The 9,588-nt window shown below is 31.6% G+C and overlaps 1 long non-coding RNA gene across 1 annotated transcript; it reads left to right on the forward strand.

Moving 5' to 3' along the window:
• The first annotated feature begins 3,302 nt into the window (after positions 1-3,302).
• On the forward strand, positions 3,303-4,025 carry LOC145062413 (uncharacterized). The gene is made up of 2 exons (XR_013687552.1): positions 3,303-3,724; positions 3,816-4,025. It is a non-coding gene; the product is annotated as an uncharacterized LOC145062413 (long non-coding RNA).
• The last annotated feature ends 5,563 nt before the right edge of the window (positions 4,026-9,588 follow it).

Here is a 9,588-nt window from a genome sequence, read left to right on the forward strand (position 1 = left end):
TATAATTCAAAATAATCAATCTATTATATCAACTTAGTATATGAATTATTATATCAAATTTAACAACAACGTTATTGTTATATTTAAAAAAACATATATTTGTAAAGATTCCAGCTATATAGATCCTTCTGCGCAACGCGCGGGCATTCGTCTAGTATATATATAATGTGAAACACACAAGAAACATATGTATGCATATAACTAGAATGTGCGTACATGAGACGAGGGTCATATCGCCATATCGCTCAATTTAGGGTATATAAAGGTATGGAGACGATATGACGTTCCAATAACCTTCCCCAAACGACGTTGTTGTATCAATTCAAAAACTAATTTAAAAAATAAATTATTTTTAATTTTTGTTTTTTTGTTGGAATGAGAAGTTGTCCCTATACATTTTCGCAGACGCACCTAATTCACATTCTTTCCTGTCTAAAGTGTTGAGACAACAAGTTGTCACCATTTCTTAAGAAGTCAAAATTGTTTCAACAAAGAAATTTCATTGCTATAGGTTCATCTATAGTGAACACATATGTCATTCATATAGGCCTCGTAGCTATACTTATTCAATTCACTCGAAGTTTGAACTCCCACAACTATTGTAGTTTTTTAAAAAGCTCATTAAATTCTCAAATTTTCATTTCTATGAAATATCCAATATTTCATGGTTGATGAACATCTTTTTTTCGTTTCTTTACGCTCTATAATTGGCATAGGGGCTTAGAGGGGGCAAAGTGGGCAGCTGCACAGAGCCCGATTTTTTTCATTATATATTTTTATTTAAAAATAAAAAATTATAATAAAGATAAGGGCCCTTTTTTTCTTATTCGTCATGAGCCTTTAAGAATATTTTTTTTTTCAGAACCGGGCCATAATTGGTTTATATTTTGAAGTAAGGATCAAAGATTCAACGTACTCTCAATTAGTAGTTTTTACCTAACAACAAAGTGAAGGTTGCTATTCTTGAATGTGAGTCTTTGGTTAGAGTCACATACACACACTAACTAAACAATTAGTTGTCCACATTGCGTACACGTGGAATAATATAATGATCTATGTGTTCTGCTGGTCTTCGGATGTGCTTGCTTTCTTTTTGGTCACTTATATTGTGACATGCAAACTTTCAATTGATCATTGGTATGTAGATGTGTGCTCGATTTCCATGTCAGAGTCTCTAATCACTATAAACATGTACATGCATAATATATAGGTAACACATAATTATGCTAAATATAGCCCATAGATATTGATTTTTTTTGTAAAGGTAGGTTGATTTTAAAAAACTATTGTAAAAAGAAGTTATATTTTTCAAATATATTATAGAAATAGATTGCTTTGAAGGAGAGGCCCATCATTTCTATCCTTCTCTATCGGCTTTTTTTTCCAAAAGAAAACATATATTTTCATCTTTAAACGTTACATGTTAGGAATTTAAGCCGTTAATTTTTATCTTATTTTATTTTATATCTTTTCAATTGAACAATTTATTTCTACCCTTATTTAATATATTAATTTATTTCATAATATATGATTATATCTTATGTATTATTTTTTACAAATTATACCCTTAAATATATTTTACAAACACCTTCAATTAGATACCAATATTGAATATATTACAAAATATGAAATTACAAGAACAATTAAAAAAGTATATTATAATACGAATGAAACATATATTTACAATACAAGTTAAACACTAACTTACATCATTAATTGAAAAACTTCATACCGCATTGAATCTTGGATGAGAACTTGCATAATTTCTTCTATTATGATCAGATTTGTGACAAAGTCTACATTTGTGAGGTTCGCCAGGATGGCGAATGTCCATCTCGTTATGAAATCGATTTGCATGCCTCCGACCTTGACGCACATAAAGTTTTAAGTTATTTCAACCAATAATCATTATAAGAAACTGAGAAAAACAATGACATATATTGATGTTTATATGACATAATAGTATGCACAGTATTTACAATAGAAAGAGAGTTATCCCTTCTATAACTACAAACTTCAATAACATGCGAAACATAGAAATCTTTCCATTTGCCACTTACCACATGTGCATGTTTGTTGAAAGTAATGGACAATGTACGGATTTCCACCTTTCCATTTATTTGTAACTTTATGACAATTTTGTAGACACCTTCATTGTAGTCAAACACGGTTAATTTATGTCTTTGTGCATGAGTTTCTCGATTTCGAAAAAGATGTCACATACATGATGGTAGAGATGTATTGCAATCCAATGGAGCATCTCTACTTTTATAAAATGTTGTAGCATCACTAACTTTCACAAATAGTGACAACTCATACTAAACATTTTAGGTGTTATGGACTAAAGATTTCTCATATTTACAAATAAAAGATAATAAAAATATCATTACAATTACTATGATTTAGTGTTTAATTTATATTATAGTTTATTGTATAATGTGTACTGTAATATCGTTTTTAATTGATTTTTTTATTTTCTGACATACTATATTCAATATTGGTATCTATTTGAAGGTATTTGTATCATCTATTCAATAGTATAACTATTTAAGAATAATACATAAATTATAATCATATATTTTGTAATAAATTATCTATGTATAATATAAATGTAAAAATTGAATTAATCAATAATGAAAGATATAAGAAAAAAAGAGATGAAAGTTGAAGGGTGATATTTGTAACATGTAGGGATTTAAATGAAAATACATATCTCTGTTGTCGGAATAAACGATAGATAAAACATGGAAATAACGGGCCATGCTCAAACAAGTCTATTTCTACAACATTTTTTTAAAAGTAGCCTATTTCTACAAACCTTTTTGAAACAAGCCTAATTTTACAAAAATATAACAGACATATTGGGGATCCATGAAGAATATACAAATTAATTATGAACGTAGCAGTGCACGTAATCTTGGGATCAATATTTTATGGACACACTTCTCTGATTCTTACCGATCATTATTCCACACGCCACAAGTATTTCAATTCATGAAATTTTAAATAATCGCACGATCGAATCATATATGCATGCAACCTTACGTTTGGATTTCGTCATGAAACTAATAACCGATAAAAGTTTAGTTACTTGTACTATTCCGTCAGTATGTGAAAATGCTAAACTACCCTTGGACAAATGCATGCAAGACCCCTCTAACCAAGAAAAATATTTAGTTACTTGTACTAATTAATACATATGTTTCTAGATGAAAATGACGATACTATCCTTGGCTTGAAAAAACACAAGTCATTCTTAGGATACCTCTATATATAGTTTTGAAACTCGTACGTTTATATATGCCCGAGGAACAAAAAACATGAAAGAGGCAAAAATCAGAATTGCATGGGCTTTGGCGATCCTATTGGTGCTTGGGCGGCTGAATACACAGGTTGAAGGACAGCTTAGTCTTCCGTGCATGAGGATTAATCTTCGCATGATATCTTGTTATCTACACGTGATAACTTGTCACCCTAATTGTAGAAAAGCTCCATGTAACGATCAATGCACACCTCCCCCAATGTCGTGTTGTGTACAACTTGCGAGGATAGGAAAAGGTATAAACACTAATGCTGATGCAAAAAATCTATGTGACTGCATACAAGAAACCGTGATCGACAGACAAGGCACACCGTTTACTGGTGTCGGCCTCTCAGTTCTTCCCAATGAATGCATGCTTGCAATGAAACTTCCTCCGGTCAAAGCTGATACCAACTGTAAAAAGTATGTTAAACAAACCTAATTCATCTTTTTTCTCATAACTTAACTGTATATTAGTATGTGTATTGACCGTAATCTTGGTTTTCTTATGTAGGTGGAAGAAAAAGATGATAGTACGTGTCTAGCTTTCCATATATAAATATATAATGAGAATTGAAGCTAGCAATGAAATCGCTATATATGTTTTTATGTATAATCTTGAAACTTTGTCCATTTATACTAAAGGTTCAAACTTGCTACCTAGAATGCATCTTTAGCAAGTTTTAATAATAAGAATAACAAATTACCATGCGATTGAGTATTATTAACATATAGTTAGGTTGTGTTTGTTACATTAAACAACATAAATAAAAACTAGATGAGACTAGAGGTTTTCGCGGTGCAGTGCAATTTTGCACGTGCGGTTTCTTGTAGTTTGCTAAATAGTCATAATTTTATAAAGAAAAACACGTATAAAATAACTCTACCGTTAATTTAACAATAATCACCAACACCGACCAAGCCCATATAAGGAAGCTGCATACATCGAAATAAAATTAAAATGAATTCATCGCACATGCATTTTAAAATATGGTCTCCTTAGAATTAAATTAATAAAATATATTTTGTATGAGACCATATAATTTTGTGTAAGTCAGATCCCTCTCATAAATAAAAGGAACAGTGCAATTCAAAAACGATTTTATTATAACTTAATCAAAACACATTGCTACTAATGAAAATGTGACTTGTGAGCAACATATCTACCTGTGGTGTGAAGAAATGAGAAAAACTCAGCGACCTTAGACTTGAAGTGTCTAAGGTGTTGTTTTGTTTTTTTAGGTAAAATATTTGCACTCTGTGTCTGAAACAGAAGAGATAGACCAAACGTCTGCAGTCTGAAAAAAAAAATTGTTTGTTTTTTTAACATCTGCAACCTATATATTAAAATAAATTAAAATCTAAATAAACTGATTTTTTAAAACTACAAAGTGATTTTTCATATTTTTATGATTTTGTTATAAATAATTAACAAATCTAGATCAACATTTTTATGTATTATTGTATAAAAAGTGAAAATAAAAATGGTACAAACTAACGTATATATTTGATAAAAACCAACAATTTTGGTCGCAAAGTTATACCTAAACATTGTAATTAGGAATAAAAAACTTGTTACATAAATGGATCGAAATAAACTTCGATTTTTTCAATTAAATCAATTAAAAACGTATCATAAATATATTTCCAAGAAATTGACCATACTGTATTAAATAATGTTTTATAAAATTTGGCACAAATAATATAAGAATATATTATGATTATTTTTTTTCATATTTATATAAACAATATCAACGACACTTATTATAATAAATTTTTATTTAAAAATTTATCAAAAATATCATGTTTGTGTCGGCAAACATTTTTTTTTAAGTATTGTAACTTTTTTTTCAAATTGTTTATCACTAATAAAGTTGGAATAAATATAAATTAAAAAAACTAAAAAAAATAAAGATATATGTGTTTTTTTAGGCTAGAAGATGTCTGAAGATGTTTGAATACTCTGGTCCACATATGCACCAAGAAGAGGACGCGCAAAATTTTTTAGGTTTGTAGTCTTAAAAAAACAAACAGTTTGTGTAGGCTAATCTTTGCATGTGGTCTGTGCGGCGCAGACAGAAGAAGCCAATAAGATATGCGGACAAAAAACTAACACCACCTAAGTGTTGAAGAACTGAAATAGAATTTCAAAATCATCAAATGGCAAGTAATGCGGAAAATAAATAGTTGGGAATCAACCAAATTTATGATAAAACATTTTTGTATGTTCAAAGTCAATGATTCAAAAGTGTCTTATATCATATTCATAAAGATTTGATTACATGTATTTGAAGTAATGAAGACACAAAGTAAGAAACACTCAAAAAGCTCTCTGAAAATTATGGACTAGTCTAAGGAGTAATTGAGCAGAATAAGCTGGAAGAAGCAGGAATTGAGAAATTTTATAATGAAGCCCAAGGGGCCTATTTATAAGCTTTAAAAAAGCCCATGACATGGCTTGACCAATCAGGTGTTTGACACACTTTGGCCTACTTAACAGAGAATGGATGGAATATTCCAATTTTATTAGTATTCTGTTAGGGTTCCATCCAAGTCTTGAGTCTTCATTTCTCTTAAGCATTCTTGATCAACATTGAGGTTATGCTGGGCATCATGAACATCATGTTACTCCATTGTCTCTTAAGATGTCGTCGACTTTTAGAAGTTCCATTAATTAAGGAAAGTGGCTTTTTGAATGTTGGGATGTGTCATGGACCTAAAGATGTGCAAACACGAAACATGATGTGTCGTAGATGAACTGAATGTGTCATTGAGGACTTGGATTTGCCATCTTTGTTCATGATGTGCCATGTGCAATCTTGATGAGCCATCAACATATTCATGATGATCCATTGACTTGATATGACTCTCCAATATTCATGTTGCTCCACATATGATCTAGATGTGCCATATGGGATCATGATGGTCCAAATTGCTTTCAACAAGTGCACCATGCTCAACAAGTTCTCCATGTCAACTACAAGAGCTGCAACATCTGATTCTTCAAACACTTGGTGAATCTTTAGTATCTTTCCAGCCTGAAACATTCTGATAATGTTTATTAGAAAATGTAAATCAATACTCAACTTATTTTAAGTGACAATCACATAAAAATATTTCCAATAATTCCCCCTATGTGATGGGTACTGAAATAAAGAGTCTTAAAAATGTGCAAAAGGAAAAAATATTGATTTAACATTTCCCCCCTCTACTTCAATGAGATTTTCTGTTGAAGCGGACACACACAAAAAAACTTCAAATATTGCTTCGAGAGAATGTGTTCCTCGAGCTTGAAATATTTTGTTAAAGAAAAGTGTAACTGTCAATTTGACAATTGTTAAAAAATATTTGGAATTGATTATTAGTGAAAAAAAATTGTTGGAAAATTTGTAGTAGAACTTCTAATCAAATTCCAAAAAAAATGTTCGAATTTGTATAATCTAGACAAAGAATTAATTTATTGTCGAGATAGATAAATGAATTGACAAATAGAAGCAGTTTGAAAACTCGGTTTGTGATTTACTTAAGCCGAAATTTTGAAGAAAAAAAAATCAAGTGTTGAATAGTAGTGAGAAATTTGATCATTTTTATACAAACTATAAATTTTTCTTGACAAAACTTCAAAAATGGTCCCTGTGGTTTTCGAAAATATCAACTTTAGTCCCTAAGTTCAAAAAACCTCACGGATCATCCCTGTGGTTTCAAAACTTTTAACATTTGGTCCTTCCGGCTAACTCTGTTACCATTTAGCTGTTAAGTCAGGGGCAATTTTGTCATTTCATTACACAGGGACCATTTATGAGGTTTTTAATTACTTTTTTTAAATAAATAAATATATAATATTTACACAGTTGAAATCAGTTTTGTAACTCAAGAACTCAAGACCAAAAGCATCAGATGCACAATTATATTTCGTTTTTGAAATCGATTTTGTATTTCATTTATGAAACTGATTTTGTATTTCGTTTGTTGGGTTTCTGGAACTTGATTTCAAAAATTAAAACACACACACACAAACAAATATGTTCCCTTTCCTCTGTTCCTCACCAAAAAAACCCATCGATGGTCTCTAATTTCAATTGATAAAGGTGATAACGAAGGCTTGAAGCAAAACGAGACTAAAATCGATTTTGGATAACAAACGATTCGAATTGAATAATTGATTTTTGATCTTGTTTGACTTTCGGATAGTTAAAAATTGATATCTGATTATCGAAGGTTTGATTTAGAAGTGGATTGAATAATGAAGGAGATGAAACAGCGAAGGTGTTTCCCCTTGCTCATCCACGACCCAGCAGCCTTGAAATCATAACAGCTCGCTGCTTCTTCCCACCTGCGTCGCTTAGCTCTCGTCGAACAGGAGACTTCTACCTCCTCATGATCTGCAATCGCTGATACCTCCCTCGGTCCCCTTTCTGGCCTGCGATGAGCAAGGAACCAAGGATCGAACCCTCTAAAATTGAACTTGGTGTTCGATTTCTCCTCTACTTGCAATGACACTTCCTGTTTTCTTGGTGTACAGTGACGAAGGAAGGAAGGGAATGGTGTAGAGTTGGGTTTGACCGGTGAAGGCAGCGGGCCAACATGTGGTGGCAACGGTGATGTTGTGGTGGAGCAAGGCGGTCCTCGATGGTTTTGGGGTAATGGAGGCTGCTGCCTTCTTTCGGGTCTTAAAAAAACACTAATGGTCCTTTATGAGAGAGAGGGGGAGAGAGAGGGAGGGTGGGTGGGTGGGACTCCTTGCATATTAAATATTATATATTTATTTATTTTAAAAAAAAGTAATTAAAAACCTCATAAATGGTCCCTGTATAGTGAAATGACAAAATTGCCCCTGACTTAACGGCTAAATGGTAACAGAGTTAGCCGGAAGGACCAAATGTTAAAAGTTTTGAAACCACAAGGACGATCCGTGAGGTTTTTTGAACTTAGGGACTAAACTTGATATTTTCAAAAACCACAGGGACCATTTTTGAAGTTTTGTCATTTTTCTTTTTGATATTTTGCTAAATCATATCAAAAGTGTTCTGATACAACAAACATGCTAGGTCATGACCTTAAAACACTGCAGCATATCATTTTTTATCATAAATGTTATTTTCGAAATACGTTTGGATAAAAAAGATATTTTTTATAAATATTAGATAAACAATAAGAGTCCTAAAAAGATAAAACTTTAAAGTTCGAATAAGGATATGATTCTTTTTGGTTTCTTGGTTTAAAATCGGCTATAAAAGCATATATCCTAAAAACAAAAAAAAAACAAAACAAAACAAAAAAAAACAAAAAAAAAAAAAAAAAAAAAACAAAACAAAACAAAACAAAACAAAAAAAACAAAATAATTTTAAAAAATGTGTGTAAAAAATGGAAGAAAGAAAAATTGTGCATGCCTGGGATTTACGCCATATATGTGAAATTTCACATACACCTAACGTGTGTTTCTTTATGCAGTTACTTGCTCTTATATTCAAGTGTCACAAAAAAGAACTAAATGTCACAAAAAACTTTTTGACCTTTGGTTCTTCACAACATGCTGAGGGTTTCTTGGTGGGTCTAGATGTTACATTCAATGAAAATCAAGAATACACATGTAAGAAAATATGTTACATGCGTTGTGGTGATGCATCGAGATCTAAAAGCGATGAAAGTACTTTGCTGCAACCAAAAACTGTCGAGAAAATGAGGGTGCACATGAAGATCAAGAGAGCTTCTTTGGGGGAGGGTGTGGTGTATGTTGGGTTAATCAGATTTATGAGTGTAAAGGCATTTTGGGAAGTTTTTTATTTTAATTGTTTTTCTTCTAGTTTTAGAGTTTCAGTCAGATATATTTTTTTGGTATAAATATGGGACGTTCGTGTCATTGTAATTAATCCCATAATAAGTTTTACCAATTAATAAAACTTAATGTAGCACACAAGTTGTTTAAATCTCATGTTCGTTTTTTCTTTTACCTGTTTCTTTTTCTTATAATTAAAGTAGGTTCCAAAGTAAACTTACACTTTGTATCATAGTGGTTCCGTTGAAGGGGGTGTGATTCGATTTTGATCACAGTCACCCCCAATTTCTCTTGATCGGGCTTGTTCTATAGCAATGATAGACTAACCGGTGGTACAAAAAAGACGAGCAAAAAGACATCAAAGCTGGTGGCTTTGATTCAATTCGTTTTTGCGGGTGACGGAAGATGGTAAAGGTGGTCTTGACATTGTCTTGTCGTTCGGTGGAAAAGTGTTCTCGGAACAAGCTTGATTAAAGAAGTTGGGGTTGTCAAAAGAGAGAACAAGATATC

The sequence above is a fragment of the Lactuca serriola genome, chromosome 7 (assembly GCF_051521515.1).
Source record: "Lactuca serriola cultivar US96UC23 chromosome 7, Lser_US96UC23_V15, whole genome shotgun sequence".
Classification (NCBI taxonomy): Eukaryota; Viridiplantae; Streptophyta; class Magnoliopsida; order Asterales; family Asteraceae; genus Lactuca; species Lactuca serriola.